We start from the raw sequence: 20092 nt of genomic DNA on the forward strand, positions 1-20092 counted from the left end.
TTATCATGAACTGCCTCCTCAACTGGTGTAGAAGAGCTTTCACCTACTTCAAAAGTAGGTGTTGATGACGTTGCATGTGTTTGTCTTCTCAAAGGAAACACATTTTCAAAGTAAGACACAACGTTAGGATTCACCTCCATGATAGTGTTTACGTGTACATCAGGTAGAAGAACATCTTCTGCTGCCACCTCTTGAAGTGTAGACCCGAGAACTTCTCGGGTCGTTCAGCGTGATTAGCCACTGTGGACGCAAGTCGTCATATGGGTTTAAAACGCAAGTCGTCATATGTAGATAAGTATCAAGCCTTTTAGATTATTTTTTGAGATAATATCTAAAATAGGCTTGTATGCACTTTTATTATCATTCAAAGTCTTGATAAATTTTTCTTTTGCCCGTTGAAGCTCACTATTTATAAAACCCATTGAAGGCTTCCAATCCGCATCAACCATTTAGAGGACTTTGACTAATGGTGCAAATACGTTCAAGCATGTTGTCACTACACCCCAAAATGACGGTGATCTAACTGTTTTCTAAGCGGCCATTCCTTTTTCCGTTTTAGCAAATTTAGATTTTTCCTATTTATCGGTAGAAAACATATGCCTAAGTTGACACTTTTTTCTAACAAACTTCGTAAAGTAACAAAGACGGATGTAAATCTTGTAACTCCCAGTCTCACAATGTTCCTTTTCTTTGTATACTTTCTAATCATAACCAATATTTTTTGCTAAGCATAAATAAAGATCGTTAGTGTCTTTTGCTTGATATTGGACAACTAACAAACTAACGATATAAATACCTTCAAATATGAGATTAATTGTATGTGTTGCACATGTTGTCCAAAATATTGTTGGTCTTTTCTCCTTCAACAATTTTGATGCACCCATATTATTAGATGCATTACTGGTCACAATTTGAACGACATTTTCTAGACCAACTTCTTCAATGCATTTATCAACATACTCAAATATGTTTGCACTTGTGTGCGCTTCATCCGAATATTCTTTAGAAGATAAAACATCGTACCTAACTTTGAATTGACACACAAGTTTATGATGCTTTTTCTTGTTCTATCGGACCATGTATCGGTGATGATAGATTATCTTGTACATTTACATTCCTCTTCAAACTTTTTCAAATAGGTTTTACTGTCTTCAACCTCTTTTCTCAAAAAGGTACTTCTCATCTCATATCTAGTAGGAGGCATGAAACTAGGACCAAATTGAGCAATTGCCTCCACTACTTATTTGAAGCTATCCCCTTCAAAGGCATGAAATGGAATTGCACATTCATACGTCCACTCATAACATATTGGTTTACATGAGTCATTTGTTTCTTTTTAAAAACATTGTTAAGATTGCTTTGTTTGTTGTTGCCTTGGCTAGTTCCAAATCTATTAATAGGACCAAAAGAATGAGATTCCTTCAAATCTCCAAAACAATCATCGTGGTCAATTGTTTCATCACCAATGTTCACCCCGGATCTTAAAGCTTCATCACTACTTTGTTTAGCTTTTATTTTCTTTTCTTTTTTTTGTTTTAGGCTTCATTAAGAGCATTTAGAACCCTTAAATGATCATCTTTTGTTGCTTTTTGACAAATTGTAACACCTCCCGTCATGCCCGCTATTTGTTGTTTCAATCTATACACTCCTTCGGAGATACACTTTTTACACAAGTTACATTAAGTTCTATCTAACTTATTTGGATCCACCAAACTTCCGTATTCCCATCCAATATCGGCAGAGCTTCTTTTAAGCATTTTACTACCAGCTGATTCCATAGATGCCATAAAAATGTTGTCTGTCAAAAAAAAAGTACTTACAGAATTACACCACACAAGTATAGATACATAAATTGACTACATGTCTACACCGAGTTCATCAATTCAATACAAATTTCAGATCTCATGTAAGTTATCTGTTATGTAAGTGTAACTATGAGCTAAATTACAAATTTCTAATACGTTGTAACTTAAAAAATTATAATAAGCTTTACAGCAACAATCTATTAAAATTTCATCAGTATAGATTTCTATTAAAGCTTTACATTAAGTCAGTAACAATTTATTAAGAATTTAAGATTGTAAATGCGATTTGTTGGTTGATGTATCGTCGATTTTCCAGAGAAAGGAGTTGCGCCTGCCGGAGAAAGAGGCGGCGCCGCCGGAGAGGGATAAGATCGTCGGAGTCGTGGAACCGTGGAAGAGGGTGAGCAGCGATGTCAGTTGAACCAACCGTGGAAGAGCGTGATTCACTACTAGAAAAAAGGGACAATTTCCTACAGAAATTTCCTACACAATTTTTTTCGTGATAAATTACTACACTTTTATGACGAATTTCCTACAAAAATAAATTTCAGGATTTTGTTACAGATTTTGGATGCATCCATGACCAAAAATAAGAAAACCCTAATTAATTGACAGTTGCGTAACAAATCTATCGGAAATAACCTACAAAACAAAAAAATAAGGGAAAATGATATCGTTTCCTACACATTTATGACGAAAAATAAGAAAACCCTAATTAATTGACAGTTGCGTCATAAATCTATCTGTAGGAAATAATCTACAAAAGGTTAATTATTATTTTTTACCGAATAAATATTTATAAAAACCAAAAACATAAGGGAAAATAATATCGTTTGCTACACATTTATGACGAAATATTTATTTTTTTCATTTACTTAAACCATCCGTCGGAATTCCGTCACAACTTGTGACAAGTTTCTGACAAAAAATAAGAAAATCCTAATTAATTGACAATTACGTCACAGATCTGTCATAAATAATCTACAAAAGGTTAACTAATAATAAGACTAGTATATAATAATTATAAAATAAACATATTCCTATACATTTATGACAAAATGCTTATTTTTAAATATAATTGTCACAAAGACATAGGAAACAATCCATGTATGAATACAATTTCCTACGTATTTATGACAAAATGCGTAAATCCATTGTAAGTTGTGACACATTTCTTACGACATTTAAGGATTTGTCACAAATGTGTAAGAAACAACCCATATAATTATTCTTATTTTAAATATTAAATGTACGTAAGTATTTGGACGTATGGATAGGAGTATAATGTGAGTATGTATATATGTATTTGGGTATGTGGGTATGTATGTGTACGTCTATGCATGTTTTTATCTATATGTGGATGTGGTTATATTTGTTATTAAGTGTGCAGTTGAATACATATGTATGTATGTATGTATGTATGTATGTATGTATGTATGTATGTATGTATGTATGTATGTATGTATGTATGTATGTATGTATGTATGTATGTATGTATGTATGTATGTATGTATGTATGTATGTATGTATGTATGTATGTATGTATGTATGTATGTATGTATGTATGTATGTATGTATGTATGTATGTATGTATGTATGTATGTATGTATGTATGTATGTATGTATGTATGTATGTATGTATGTATGTATGTATGTATGTATGTATGTATGTATGTATGTATGTATGTATGTATGTATGTATGTATGTATGTATGTATGTATGTATGTGTGTATGTATGTGTGTATGTATGTGTGTATGTATGTGTGTATGTATGTGTGTATGTATGTGTGTATGTATGTGTGTATGTATGTGTGTATGTATGTGTGTATGTATGTGTGTATGTATGTGTGTATGTATGTGTGTATGTATGTGTGTATGTATGTGTGTATGTATGTATGTGTGTATGTATGTGTGTGTGTATGTATGTGTGTGTGTATTTATATATATGCAGGCCGAAATTGACTTGGGAGTAGCGGATTAGGCAGGATTTGGTAAACTTACACCTTTACGGTTTTATATTAGTTTCTCGATTCAGGACCTCAACATCTTTAGTCTCTTTCAATGGCATGTGATTGATTTCTATGTATATGCATGCATATACGTATTGATGTGTATGGGTGTATTGTGCGTATATGCTTATGTGTATGTATATGAGTATGTATCACAGTGTATATAAACCACTAAATATATATGTACTTATACAAATTGCCACTAAATATATATATATATATACTTATATATATATACACTTATACAGATTTCCAAATTATATTTTGTGTAATGGGTTCGGAAGTGCATATACATATGCGTACATGAAAATAGATATAACTTTCTAAAAGGGAAGATGGATTGGTAGGTATCTATAAGTATAATAGGTATAACTTTGTAAGACAAAAGTATATCATGTATAATAAAGTTGTACCAAAGATTGATTGAAAAAAAAACGATGTTGGACTTTAGAAAGACGAAATGTAAAATTTTTTCGTCAGAAATCTGTAGGAAGCTGGCAGTTATTTCCTATGCATTTATGACAAAATTTATATTGTGTCGGAAATCCGTCACAAGTTGTGACACATTTTTCTGACGATTTTATAGTATTTGTCACAAATACGTAGAAAACAACCCATATAATAATTCTTATTTTATTAAACGTATGTACCTACCTATGTGTGGGGATGAGCGTTTGGTACTTGGTACCGGTACTACAGATTTTTCGTAACATTTTTTTACTGGGTACCGAATCGGTACCTACTTTTTGGCGTTTTTAGTACCGACTTTCGGTTCGGTATCGATTTGGTATGGTACACGGCACGGTATACCGAATTTTACATTAAAATACCAGTATCCCCTGGTGAAAATCGCCAAAACCGACATATGTTAATTAGTAACACCGAAATATCGTATGACAATACCGGTACCAAAAATCGCCAAAAACTGTACCGAACTAACGCCGTATTTTTATCTATGTTTCAATGTATTAAAAGTTATATATCGTTAAAAAAGGCTAAGTTATATGAATACTTATATATATTAAAAGAAGGCATTATGAGTACTATAGAATACCATTAATATTAGTAGTAATAGTTGTACCGTTAATATTAATAAGTAAACATTTACCATTTACCATGGTTGTTGAAATTGCTAGTCGCTAGTCGGCCAGTGGTGGGGTGGGGACTAGCGATTAATCGGGATTAATGGGCATTAATCAAATATAATTGCGATTAGTTGTAATTAATCGAAAATTAATCCAGAATAGAATAATCGGTGATTAATCGAGATTGATCGGCGCCTAGTCTAAGGGTGCTAAACGGGTCATATTCGCGAGTTGGCGGGTTCAACCCGACCCGAACCCGAAAATTTTAAACGAACCCGAACCCGACCCCAACCCGAAAATCGTTTCATACATATGAACCTGAACGTGACCCGAATATTCGCAGGCTAACCCGAACCCAACCCGTTCAACCCGAATTTTTTTATATTTTTTCAGTAAATTAATATATTAAAATTAACATCTACTAGAAAAAAACACAAATTAGATAATAAACTTACATTAAAATCATAAAATCTTATGTTAGTTTCTATTTCTGTGTCGGTTTCTATTTTTAAGTTATAAATATAACATAAAATACACACCAAATTTAATTTATAACATAAAACATATTGTAAAAAAATATAATATTATAGAAATGGGTTAAGCGGGTCTACCCGCCAACCCGACCGGGTTGACCCGAACCTGACCCGTTTAGCTAAACGGGTTTGCGGGTTCAACCTGAAACTGACCCGAACCCGTTTAGGCTAAACCCAAACCCCGCAAATTTCGTGTTAGATTCGTGTCGAGTTCGGACCGTGTTTTCGGGGTGCAAATGAACCGAGCTACTCGAGATCGGCTCGAAAAAAAGCTCGAATTGAGCCGAGCAAAACTCGAGTTTGAAAAATTACTTATGAGCCGAGCTCGAGCTTTAAAAACAAAGCTCAAATTGAGCCAAGATCGACCTCAAGCTTTTACAAGTGAAACGAACTCGAGCTCGAGCTTGGTGAAGCTCGGGACTCGGCTCGAATCGTTTGCACCCTTATTCTAATATAAGAATACATATTACTATTAATGGAGAATTAAAAAAGTATATTTTAATAATTAAAAAACTAATTATTATAATAACGTGACTCCAATTGCAGCCATAATTTTAAAATCTCTGGCTTTCCCTCCCACTTATCATTTTTCCCTCTTTCAACCTAAATCTATTATCCCCGACTCCTTGTAACCTTAATCAATATCCCCTTGCTGCTCTGTTTGTTCCACGCAGCCAACCCCCACCTTCGATCATCTTCTTCACCTTCAATAAGCATCATGTTCTTCACATTCAATCGATGGTGTTCTTCACCTGAAATCGGTCGTCTTCTGCACAACAATCGATAATCTTCTTCACCACAAGTGACCACCAACGCACCATTGAACTGTCTTTCACGGATTGCTACAGCTACTGTTATGGTGCGATTACGAATAAGGTATACATATTACTCTTTTTTTGTTGATGAATGCATCAATCATGCATCATGTATAGGTTTTATCTTAGTCTTAGGATCAATTATATATATATACTAGCTGTTGTATGTGGTTTTATCAGGTTTTGATTTTTGTTATGTTGTTCGAACGTGAAAGGTTTGAAGATACATACCAACTGCTCGATGAAATGCTTCAACCAAATTGAGTTCTCTTTCACATGTTTTTCTTACAAGTGGGTCCTTGGTAAAAACATTCTCTAGTACTTTTGAGATTCAATCTGATATGGACTTTTGACATCAATCATGTGTTCAATTTTGTTATTATTACAGTTATTATATTATCATTTTGTATATTACAAGTTGATTGGTTTTTTATATAGGTATCCATATGTGACGGGTACATCCATCAGTGGGATCAAGTACAAGGATGGAATTCTCATGGCTGCTGACATGGGAGGTTAGATAATCCTTAACAACATCAGACTGTTGTTAAATATGCTATATATCTGTGGGTGTTTGTATGTATATGTTAGGTGCTATTAAGAATATCTATTTGTTTTTTTCACCTAGTAGAACTACCAATGAGTTTTTAATATATGGATAAAGCACACTAGGGGTGCAAATGAGCCGAGCTACTCGCGAGCTACTCAAGCTTGGCTCGAAAAAAGCTCGAATGAGCCGAGCTTAAACGAGCACGAGCTAGAGCCCGAGCCTAAAAACAAGCCCATTCAATAAACGAGCCCGAGCCCGAGCTTCGCTTATCAAGCTCGAGCCGGCTCGCGAGCCTAAACGAGCTTTCTGTTTATATATTTTTATTAATATATTAAACATATATTTATATAATAATAATTACCATTTATATAAATATAAAAAATAACTAAATTGTATGTATAATAATAATTATAATAAATCTAAATTAATTAATAAATACTAAACGAGTCGAGCTCGGGCTCGGCTCGTTTGCACCCTTGCAGATTTATCATTTCTTGCTGTAATGGAACTGTGTGATGGTTGAACTACCATTATTTCTAGCAATACTGTTTGCTGACTTTTGTGTTCACAGGGTCATATGGATCCACCATTCAGTACAAGAGTGTTGAACGATTAAAGCAAGTGGGCAAACATTCTCTTATTGGTGCAAGTGGAGAACTCATGTACCTTGATGAACTCATGTAAGTATCTGTGATACACATGTCTATGCATTTTGGTTGTATTCAATTGGGATCTTTTTAAAAAGTGGTGGAATAATGGACAGGGTGTACAAGCCAGAAAACCCAAGGTACAGCAATTAGATGCATAAAAACGCCTTGGGTACGAGAGGCTCGCGCCTCAGGCCCAAAAAGCCCAGAAAAATCCCAAAAAGCGCCCTTTTTGGCGCTTCTTGTAATTACTCTAGGTGCGGAGCGAAAAGGCCCCAGGGTGTGCGTCTCGTGCCTTTTTGACACCTCTTGTAATTACTCTAGGCGCGGAGCGAAAAGGCGCACGCTTTTTAAAACCAAGAATAGGTCTACATTGCCACCTCTACTTCTAATTGTAAGTTTTAACTTGTTTGTTGTAAATAATGATTTTGCATGACAATATGTGGGATGATGGGAACTCACTTGGACCTAAAGAAGTGCACGACTATTTATATATATGCAGATTAGCATGATCGGTGTACATTATGAGGATGATCATATCGCGACTGGATTTGGAAATCACCTTGCCCGACCTATACTTCGTGAGGAATGGAGGGAGGACTTGAGTTTTGAGGAGGGTGTCAAGTTATTGGAGAAATGCATGCGTGACCTTCTATACCGTGATAGGTCTGCTGTTAACAAGCTTCAGGTAATATTTTTAAAAACTTCATTCTTCATAAACTATATAATTTTATAAAATAAGTTACTTTAAAAACTCTGTTCTTACAATAATAAGTTATGGGTCTTAAACTTGAGCCAGTTGTAGAACATTTATAACTGTGATTCATAAAGCAATTATGTAACTGCATAACCACCTCTCTTTCACTATATTTGGCAAGCACTATGTACAAGTGTTTACGCACCGGTTTCCTATTAAAAATTGGTTATGTACTGAACGTGCACATATACAGATAGCAAAGATTACAGAAGAAGGTTTGACCGTCTCCCCGCCTCTGCTGCTTTTCAGAATCCAACAGTCGCTACCGTGGGATCATGGTAGTATCTTTGACTTGGTCTTAATCTATCTCTCTTTATGTTTAAATCTACTGCTAGGATCTGATTGTAAGAATACTATTTATTTGAGCATTTTGTTGCACAATGAGATATCCATCCATCCATCCATCACATTGCATATCTATGTGCTCTTTGTCAGTATTTATATTCCAAGACAATAATAGTCAGTTTCAGTTTTTTAGTTTTTCTTGCATGCAAATAAAAACAAATCATGAGTGTATAAAGAGAGGCTCGTTCCTACTCAGAACTTTTAGTAAACAGGAAGTTAAATATGTGTGTAAATGTATGCTTTTTAAACATATAAACACTGCCAGATTATTTTTATATTTTAAATGTAAATGATGTTTAATATTTTTAACCAATATAAGATTAATATTTTTTTAAAACATTTTTTTTTAATTTTATTATTGTTTCGTCACAAATGTGTAGGAAAGTTTAAAAATATATTTTTTATTTTTTTTAATTATTGTTTCGTCACAAATGCGTAGGAAAGTTCAAAAAGATTTTTTTTTTAATTTTTTTTAATGCCATCGGAATGTGTCAGAAAGGGTAGTGTTGAAAATGCGTCAGAAATGGGAGTGTCGAAAATGCGTATAAAAATTGTGTTGGAAATGCGTCACAAAACTAAATATAAAAACGACTGCAATAATAACACTATAAAAATAAATTAAAAAAAGTTCGTCGAAAATGTGTAGGAAATAAAAGATAATCCTGATAATAATACTGAAGAAAATGTGTAGGAACTTCTGACATCATATTTTTGTCAGAAATGCGTAGGAAGTTGCGTAGCAAATGCGTAAGAAACCAGTTTCCTTCGAGGGGTTTTCCTACGTACACATTTACTTGTAAATTAGTCAGAAATCGCTATTTGTGACGCATTTTTGACGAAAAACGGTGTAAGAAATTTTGCGTTTTCTAGTAGTGTGTTGTTGCTGGGAGTGGAAGAGGGTGAGTGGCTGATTTCAGTTGAACCAACCGTGGAAGAGCGTGATTTTATTGTCGCTGGGAGCCTGGGAGTAATCAGCGTCTCAGTATTAGCAATATTAGGGTATGGCTTTAAGGGAAATGGGCTAAACGTTTTATATTGGGCTAGTTTTTTAAGGATTATTATTGGGCCGACTAGAGATGATTAGACCGACTTGGGTTGACTAGCCCCGACTTGGACCGGCTTGGAATGAGTAGCGATTAACTGACTGATTAGTGAAAAATTACTCAGCTGAAGGCTGATTAGCGATTAATCGCTGACTAGTCTCTCACTAGTCGTGGTTTTTACAACACCGTGTAGAACCATGAGGTTCTATGGTGATGGAAATGTGGTAAATAGAAATTGTGGAAATTTAACGAAATTATTAACAGAGATTCTCCATGTGTTGTATTTTGTTGTATTTAAGACTATACTCTTGAGTAGAGTTTTTTATGTCATTTAATTAGAGATTTTGTGTCACTTGGTTAGAGTTTTTACATCTCAACTTAAGTCTCTAATTAAGCTCGACTCTTTATCCACCCATGGCACTTATATATAAAAAGTAGAATTTTGTGCCTGATACACATAAGAATACACACAAGAGATTCTTGGAAAAGGGGTCACACTCTTGAAGACTCATATGTTAAAGAAAGTACACACACGAAAGAAGAAGAGTTTCTGGAAAAAAATGCCCTCTACATTGTTTTAAGGGACTTCCATACCTCTATTGAACATAAATCCTCTGCCACAACACTAGATTTCTGTTCTTCTACTTTGCTTATTTCATTTCTCTTTGAATTCTTTACTTTTGTATTGTAATTCGAATTAATTAAATAATAAAAATGTTATTTTATCTTATTTTATGAACGATTCTCCTACAACATTAATAACAATTTGAAACATCGTTCTTTGTCGTTGGGTTTTATTTTAAGTCGGATTTCAAATGGTTTGTGAAAATTATGTTTAACCTTTCGTTCGTACAATTGGCTTTTTAAAACCTTTTTATTTGGTTTTATAAAACATTGCTGGTTCGAAATAAAACCTTTTTATTTAGTTTATTTTTCATTTTGCAAAATGCTTCTAAACATTATTTTTTGATTACAACCTTTAGTTGGTTCACAATTAGATTATACAAACTTTTGTGTGAAGTTTGTTCTTTGGTTTTGGTTTTTTTGAAGCCAAAACATTTTAGTTTTTTTGAAGCTAAAACATTATTCTTTTGTTGTGGTTTTTCTGTTAACAATAATTTCGAACTCTATGGGATCTTCATCTACCACTATGGGACCATTAAGCACTCCTTTGTCTACAACTATGGGATCTTCATCTACCACTATGGGACCATTAGTTGCTACCCAGGCTGTTGTCATGCTGAGAAACCACAAAATTTTTTTGGTTTGAACTTTAAAAGGTGGCAACAAAAGATGCTAATTGACCACTATTGATGCAACAAATAGTAGTAGACCGATGGTAGTAACTGGACTGGTTAGACAAAAGGGTTCAAGGGTTTAATTTTACCTAACGCAGGCTGTGGGGTCCCCCACGTTTGCAAGACGTAGAGACAGGTTCACTAGTTAGATTTTGTTGTTTGCTCGAGATCCTCCACTAAAGTGTGTTCAGCTTCGGATGTGAGAGCAATGGGAATGTGTGTGTTGAATGTGATGAAGAGTGACTTGCATGGAACAAGTACTCAAGAGCAATGACCAGAGATCCCAATGGAATCAGGGTTGATTGGAATGTCTCGAGCACTAAATGAAGTGTCATATATATAGAGAAGGTCATCGCTCAAAGAGGAAACCATTGACTAGCGAAACATGCTTGCATTGGGAGACTACCCTTTTGGGGGTTGAAGCGTTTTGACCTGTGGGTAAAAGACTACACTCTGTGCATTCGTCTTATTTTTGCGGCTAGGAGAGTTGTTGAAGTAATCAGAGACATGACTGATTACTATACATGTGCTGCTTTATCCTAGCTCCCGGGTTTTTAACCTTTGAACCTTTGAACCTTTTAAGTGTTCATGTGTTTAAGTCATTTTATTTGGTCTTGGGCTACCCCCGTCATCAGCCCCCCAAGTCAGAGGTTTTTGGGAAGTATGCTCAAAGACTTCTGACTTTTACACATTTATTTGTATTGCTTAAAGGCTTCAACGCTTAAAGGATTGAAAGGTTCGTTACAGTTGAGTTTTTTTGAAATTTGAATTTTGACGAGATTGTTGATGTGATTGATGGCGGTTTCTGCAGAGGGCGGGTTAATTAACTGCCGTGTAATCATAACATCTATTGGTTTTTATTTTTCATTTATTGTTCAAGACAACCAACAATCTTTCTTCATTTTCTCTCAAGTTTCCTTCCATATTCCCCTTTCCGTTTTTCAGATTAGTTCCGATTTGTTTTTACTTGTTCTTTACTTTGATCATGGGTGCACGGAAAGATCTTTCCGTTAGTTTTTCACGCCTCACCCAAGAGGAAGTGGAGAATTTTTGTATGGATTGGGGCATTGGTCTTAAATTTAATCCGGTTGCACCGGGCTATGATAAATCTGTTGATCAATGTCCCCCTGGTTCGATTGCTTTGTATTGTCGGCACTTTGAATTTTCCAACCTTCGTCATCCTTTCTTGGTTTTTTATCGAACGTTTTGGAGTACTATCGTGTTTCCTTTGGTCAAATTCATCCGAAGGGCATGGCTAGGGTTTTACACTTCGAGGTTTTGTGCCGTGCTTGTGGTTATGACCCTTCGTTGATGTTATTCCGTCGATTTTTTTGTTTGGCAAAAAACGGTGATTGGTTCACCTTTGAGACATCCAAGGTTGACACTTGCCCAATCTCTTCCATGGTTACCACACTTGGTACTTGGAAGGATCGATTTTTCTGGGTTTCTGATTCTATTGTCCCCTTCAAAATGGTGTGGAGGCACCGTGATGCCATTCTCAATGAACCGGAACCTTCCGAGTGTGATTTAAATGAAGTTTTTCTTAAAGCCATCCAAGAGTGCCCTTCAAGGGTCCGTCCGTTTCCCGAACATTTGCTAGTTCTGTTAGGTGTTAGCAAATTGTGGGATGGGGCTAATCGGGATCCGGTTCTTATGAGGAATGGCCAGGGTATGCTTTTCTTTGTTTTGCCTTTTTGGGATATCTTTATTTGTTGGCTTTTTTATGTTTTTAAAATATTTTGCAGTCATGTCTGCTTTGGACTTTATCAAGAGTGATGATACATCTGATGTTGCCTTTACGGATGCTCAAGCCGCTGAAGGGGATGGTGCTATTGCTAGGGGTGTAGAATAGAGGTTTGAAGATGCTGGCTATGTTAGTGTTTCTAACGTCAAGGGTTTTACTAAGCCTGCTGCTCCCAAGGCTTTAACCTGTCGTTCTGCTCGTTGCTTACTAAGGAGTGCACCTCAATCTACTTCTTCTGATCCGGTGGAATTAAGTGATGATATTGAGGCTTCTGAGGGTCAAGATGTTGATGTTGAAAAGGAGAAGAAGTTGGTTGTTCATGGTGAGAAGAAGGCTTCAGCCAAGAAGGTTGTGATCACTCCTGTTCAAGGTTCATCAAGCAGAGACGTTGAAGGGTTGGACGAAGATGAAGTTTATGTTCCTAATTGGACTTTGAAGGTTGGTGATAGTTTCAAAGATTCTAATGTTTGTGCTAATGTGTTAGCTCACTTTGCTCCTCCTGGCGTTCGTGGTGCTATATCTGAAATGGAAAGTGGCCACTTTATATCGAGGTTGATGCTGAGCTCCTACAACCTTTCTGCCTTGGTGGCTGAGGGTGTTACCCGTTTTCAGAAGGGAATGCAGGAGTACGAGGAGTTTTCTATGAAGAAGGAAAAGATGAAGTCTTTAATGGCTGCAATGAAAAAGGAAATGGATGGTTTTTCAAAGAAGGAAGAAGCTTGGGTCAAGAAGGTGGGTGAATTGACCAGGAGGCACGAGATTGAGATAAATGATCTCAAGAAAAGTTTCAAAGCTGATCGGTTGAAGTTAAAAGCTGATAGGGAGGCTTTGATTGTTCAACAGAAGGCCTTCGATGAAGAGAAAGAAGGTCTGAAGGCTTCAGTTGTTCAAGCCACTGGTGATAACCAGTGGCTCATTGAGCAAGGCTTCCACCAGGTTGTTACCTACCTCTTTCATTCCAATGAGTTCAACTCTGCCCTTGGAGAGGTTTATACGAAGCTGTTGAACTTGGAGAAACATCAAGGCCTTATTGCTGGTTTTAAACTTCACGAGTCTGGCCAGGCCTTGGAGCAATCTCCCCTTTTCCGTCCTGATGCTTCCGAAGTGTTCAAGACATCTGTCCAGCAGATGGAGAGGTTGACTTACCCATATGTAAGTCAAGTTGCTAATTGCTTTGGTAAACCTCTTTCTGTCTTACAGGAACTAAAGCCAGCTGGGCTTAATGAAAAAGTTTATGATGAGGTGTTTGATTCCCTGTCCAAGAAACGTTCTCGTTCAGGAGATAGTGATGAAACTTTTTCAGATGATGCCGATGTTTGCAAAGTGAGAAACTCGGGATATGTTGCTCCAGTTGGAGTGCTTCCCAGTGTTGAGATAGAGGTTGGTATAGCCACAGGAGTTTGGCTAGTGTTTGGGGTAGAGGTACGAGGGACTTGGTTAGCCTCTCCCGGAGACTCACCTTCCGACATGCTGATTCTTGAGCATAAATGGAGCTACACTACTAGGCCTTTTGAAGAAAATTAATGGCGTAGCCCCACGGTGTGCGCCAACTTGTTGATGCAATAAATACTAGACCAATGGTAGTAGCTAGGCTGGTTAGGCAAAAGGGTGGAAGGGTTTAATTTTACCTAACGCAGGTCGTGGGGTCCCCCCACGTTTGCAAGACGTGGAGAGAGGTTCACTAGTTAGATTTTGTTGTTTGCTCGAGATCCTCCACTGAAGTGTGTTTAGCATCGGATGTGAGAGCAATGGGAAGGTGTGTGTTGAATGTGATGAAGAGTGACTTGCATGGAACAAGTACTAAAGAGCAATGACCAGAGATCCCAATGGAATCAGGGCTGATTGGAATGTCTCGAGCACTAAATGAAGTGTCATATATATATGGAAGGTCATCGCTCAAAGAGAAAACCATTGACTAGTGAAACATGCTTGCAGTGGGGGACTTACCCTTTTGGGGGTTGAAGCGTTTTGACCTGGGGGTAAAAGACTACACTCTGTGCATTCGTCTTACTTTTGCGGCTAGGAGAGTTGTTGAATTAATCAGATACATGACTGATTACTGCACACTTGCTGCTTTATCCTAGCTCCCGGGTTTTTAACCTTTGAACCTTTTAACCTTTTAAGCGTTCATGTGTTTAAGTCATTTTATTTGGTCTTGGGCTACCCCCGTCATCAACCACTTTGAATCTTGCGAGGTTCTTGACTGAATCCTCTCCTACTCCATCTGAAGAGGTAACCGACAATCAATTTATGAGTGCCGGAAACACTCCGAGTATCTGTGACGTAACTATATGTTGAACGGCCTTTCAGATGCGTTGTATAAATTTTACCACATAATAACAACCGCCAAAGAATAATGGCCAAGTATTGGTTCCAGTGACCAAGATTTCTTCATGAGTCTGGCAGTGAGTGTCTTTGTATTCCCTCTAAGAGTCTTGCAGTGAGTGTCCCTGTAATCCCTCTTAGAGTCCGACAGTGAGTTTCTCTGTAATCCCTCTTAAATGACTTGTCTGATCAGAGTCATTGATTCATCATACTCCTTTACTTTGCAAGAATTTACCAAGTGCCCCGCTTCGTGGCAATAGTAACACCGTTTTAGTTTTGCGAGTTCCTTCTTCACTCAACTGTTGTTCGTCATCTTTGAATATGATTTGAATTCACACATCGCCCTTTGATTTTCCCCTGGTTTGCTCTGATACCACTATCTTGGATTACGCAATAGGTCCTATATTAATTGAATGAAATCGAACCAATCAAGTTGTAGTCTTGATTGAATTAAAGCATAGAAATTAAAGTATGGATAATCGAATATAATGGATAATTTCTAATTTCTTTCTGAATTAGAAATGTTATACAACCATCGTGTATATACTTATGGAGGGGTTGGTTCCGGTACAAACCATATTTATCCTACAAACTGTAAGAACAGATCCTAGCACTTAAACAAAAGTTAAATTAGCACATACCAAAACAATACATACATAAAAGTAGCACTTTTGAATTATATTAGCAGATGAAAATTAATCGAGATAATTGATTATAGCACATATTTGAATGATATCAGCACTTTTTTTTAGTCATTACATTGAAAACAAAAGGAAGATCCAAACAAAGAATTAATTGCTTGTTAGCATATTTATAGGGAAGTGGAGGGTTCAAATGAGAAGAATTTTTTTCTAAGAAGAAAAAAGAAGAAGTTTCAACTAATAAGAATGCTTCATTTTAGTTCATTTAATATTTGTATTTACTTTTAATATAAGGGTATATTGGTAAACTTACTAAATCATTAATGTGTATTCTTCTTATTTAATAACTAGCTAAATTAAATTTGTAACTCCTTTTCAAAATATATATTTTTTTCCAAATTAAAAAAACAACTTAATTTAAAGTGTAGAATAAATTACTAGTTGTGTAGGATAAATCACGAGTTGTGTAGGATATATTTCGAGGTGTGTAGGATAAATTTCGACTGTGTAGGATAAAAATCTATAATGTGTAGGGTATATGTAGACTAATTTTGATATGTATAGGTTTTTGTAGATTATATGTAGGATAATTAATAATTAGTTGACTAATTAATTAAAGAGAGAAAAATTAATGATATGAGTTATAAATGAAATGACATTTACTAATATGCCCTTTCTTCTTTTTGTTCTCATATTAAATTTCTTCTCAAATGAACCTTCCCCTTATAGGGAATTCAATATAATTGATATTATTTAGGATATTATTTTATCATTTCTTTATAATTGGTTGGATGCTACGTGACACTTTTTAAATGGTTCTTACAATTTGTATGCGAAATGTGGTTTGTTTATGATCCTACTCCTACTTATGGATTTCAAATGTTTAATGGTGGTTTAATGGCAATCGGCTTGGTGCGGTTAAATGCCTAACGTCGCTTCCGGTTGTAACCACCGACTTCGGCGACCATATTAAACTATTCATAAGTTCTAATAATTCCCTAGTTAAATACATTGATTGCCAAAAAATAAGAAATATAATAGAGTATTAGTTTATAATCCTAATAGTCTTGACTATTTACTTTTTGATTTTTGAAGAAATAGCTTCAAACGAGCATTGGATAGCCCCTCTTTTTGGCGCTTAATGCATTTCTTGACATGAATCATTGGATTGTGGAAAGTCTTTCATGCGACTACCAAGGTTTTGTTCATAGAAAGCTTTGGTCTTCAAAAAGGTAGCTTGAAAGTGCAGTGGAAATTTTTTGTAGGTCCGGCTAGGAGGATCTAGTCGCCTAATCCTTGTATAAAAACCAACCCGGTTGTGCGGAATCCAACCGAGATAGCAAACCGAGATAGAACACGCAAATATACGACACACAAGATTCACCGATTAACACCTCTGTATTAATACGTATGAAAAGATCAGTTACAAGCTCAATGTTTACAAATATACTCTGTAAACTCTCAAAGTTCTCTCATGTGTGTGTGCTCTCTGTTCTTGTGTCTTGCCCTTATCCAGAGAGACTGACTGACTATTTATAGTCACAGCACCACGAAACAGAACTAAACTCGGTGAATCAGACTTGGCGAATTAGAAATTTGGCGAAACACAATATCATTGACGAATCAAATGTAAACAGGCGACGAAATGGAACAAGTCGACGAAACAGGACTTGTTTCGTCGACCACATTTCTTGTTTCGTCATTTTCATCCGGCTAGGACGAATTGGAACAAGTCGACGAAACAGGACTTGTTTCGTCTTGTAGGTCCGGCTAGGAGGATCTAGTCGCCTAATCCTTGTGTACAAACCAACCCGGTTGTGCGGAATCCAACCGGAAAGGCAAACCGAGATAGAACACGCAATATAAACAACACACAAGATTCACCGATTAACACCTCTGTATTAATATGTATGAAAAGATCAGTTACAAGCTCAATGTTTACAAATATACTCTGTAAACTCTTAAAGTTCTCTCGTGTGTGTGTGTGCTCTCTGTTCTTGTGTCCAAGAGTCTTCTGTCTAAGACTTGTCTATTTATAGCAACAGACACTACGAAACGGGCTTGGGCTTGGCGAAACACAACATCATTGACGAATCAAATGAAAACAGGCGATGAAATGGAACAAGTCGACGAAACAGCTCAGTTTCGTCGACCATATGCTTGTTTCGCCGATTCTGGGCTTGGGCCCAATAGTGTTTAGCCGAGATGCTTCAGCCCAGCACTTGAATTGCTGAAATGTTAGCCCAAGTACCATGCTGCAACATCCTTTTTGTATCTTTTGGCCCATGTTTGATCTTTAAGCAAAACGACGGAGGAATGCCGTTGCTCGAGTCGACATGCGTCAAGTCGAGTCGCGTCCACAAACATGTATCAACAAACTCCCCCTTGGACGCTACTCGCGAGATTCGCCTTTCATGTCTTCTATGTCGGAGGATCTTCAAAGTCTTCACGTCTTCAAAGCAGAAAGTGTATCAACAAACTCCCCGATTCATGTAGGAAGTGTGTTGAGAAACTCCCCCTTAACATAAGCTCCCCCTTGAGTTATGCTCGTGAATGACTTGATCTTTATAACTTGAAATCCTTGTGGTGTTGATGATGGTCAGCGGCAACTCGATCATCTTCATCATTGGAGTGCCTTCACGTCGTGTCTTCATTCCGAAGCTTGTCATCGACCATGTTCTCCTTGCCTTTGATTGGTAACCGATGCCCATTGTTCTGCCGTAATTCGAGATCGTGTGGGAGATTCGGCCCATGATGGCGACAAACCCGTACTTCTATACTTTCCTTCATCTACAGACGGAGTACCCCACCAACTCGGATTCATTTTTGATGTATGATGACTAATACCTGAACAAGTCACTCAAATCAAACAGTTAAATCACTTTTTATAACCTTCTGTTAAAAATTCACAAAGTGTTTCGACGAAACACGTTCCACGAAACAGATTTATAAACTTTGGTCGGCGAAACAACTAGACAACCAATCATGTCCTGTCTTGGGCTTAAAATGACGAAACAAATAAGCCCAACATATCAAGATCGACGAAAATGATTTTTAATAAAACCCAGTTACGAAGCCCGATCCACAAATGACGAAACAGAATTATATATGTTGTTTGGCGAAACAAATCCTAGCCCACTTTTAATTTGGGCTTCCTGATGTTGACGAAAAGGGGCCCAAGTAAGTTTAATGAAAATGGCCCAATATGTGGTCGACGAAACGAATTGATGTAGGTGAACGACGAAACAAAAGGCCCCAATTTAAGTCGACGAAACTGAAAAGTCTTTTGGGCTTTTTGATTTGACGAAACAGGCCTATTGTTATGACACCGACGAAACAGATTTTCTATATTGGGCTTGACGAAACAGGAAGACTTTTGGCCTTTTTGAACTTGACGAAACAAAAAGGGTTCTTTTGGGCTTTCTAATCTGACGAAACAAGTTCAAGGCCCAACAAGTGTTTCGTCGATTATGTTTTGACGAAAGGGAATTTCTATTTCGTCGGATGAGTGTTTCGTCGAAAAAGTAACAGGGGGTTGGTAACCTTTTTCAAATCTTATCTTTTTCTGACAAACACAGACCCTACTTTCGGCTACACCATCCTCATTTCACCAACCAAGGTATGGTGTGAATATTTTAATCAATACACAATTACCAATTCACAAACAACTTTCTCAGATAATTTTTAAGGATCAAAAAGTGTGAAACTTTGAAGAACACTTTGAATATGTCAAGAACACTATGAGTTTTCCGGTAAAAATATGAGTTTTCCGGTGACCCGACACACTTCCGAAACGCGGTTTTGCTTGATAATGTTTAATAAAAACCTATATTTAACATGTAGACATTAATTTAACAAGGTTTTTAACAAAACACAATGCAAAACAACAAGATTAAACCCGCTTTTAAGATGTTTTTCAAAAAAATATAAACTTTATAAACCCGAAAAACAACCAAGAACACCTCGGTTTTAACAAGGAGAAGAGCCAAGACTCTGATACCACTTGTAGGTCCGGCTAGGAGGATCTAGTCGCCTAATCCTTGTGTACAAACCAACCCGGTTGTGCGGAATCCAACCGGAAAGGCAAACCGAGATAGAACACGCAATATAAACAACACACAAGATTCACCGATTAACACCTCTGTATTAATACGTATGAAAAGATCAGTTACAAGCTCAATGTTTACAAATATACTCTGTAAACTCTCAAAGTTCTCTCGTGTGTGTGTGCGCTCTCTGTTCTTGTGTCCAAGAGTCTTCTGTCTGAGACTTGTCTATTTATAGCAACAGACACTACGAAACGGGCTTGGGCTTGGCGAAACACAGCATCATTGACGAATCAAATGAAAACAGGCGACGAAATGGAACAAGTCGATGAAACAGCTCAGTTTCGTCGACCATATGCTTGTTTCGCCGATTCTGGGCTTGGGCCCAATAGTGTTTCGCCGAGATGCTGCAGCCCAACACTTGAATTGCTGAAATGTTAGCCCAAGT

General features: G+C 36.8%; 1 pseudogene; it reads left to right on the forward strand.

Moving 5' to 3' along the window:
- The first annotated feature begins 6030 nt into the window (after window positions 1-6030).
- LOC110927797 lies at window positions 6031-8679 on the forward strand (annotated as a pseudogene).
- The last annotated feature ends 11413 nt before the right edge of the window (window positions 8680-20092 follow it).

This window comes from Helianthus annuus, chromosome 3, assembly GCF_002127325.2.
Source record: "Helianthus annuus cultivar XRQ/B chromosome 3, HanXRQr2.0-SUNRISE, whole genome shotgun sequence".
NCBI classification, from domain to species: domain Eukaryota; kingdom Viridiplantae; phylum Streptophyta; class Magnoliopsida; order Asterales; family Asteraceae; genus Helianthus; species Helianthus annuus.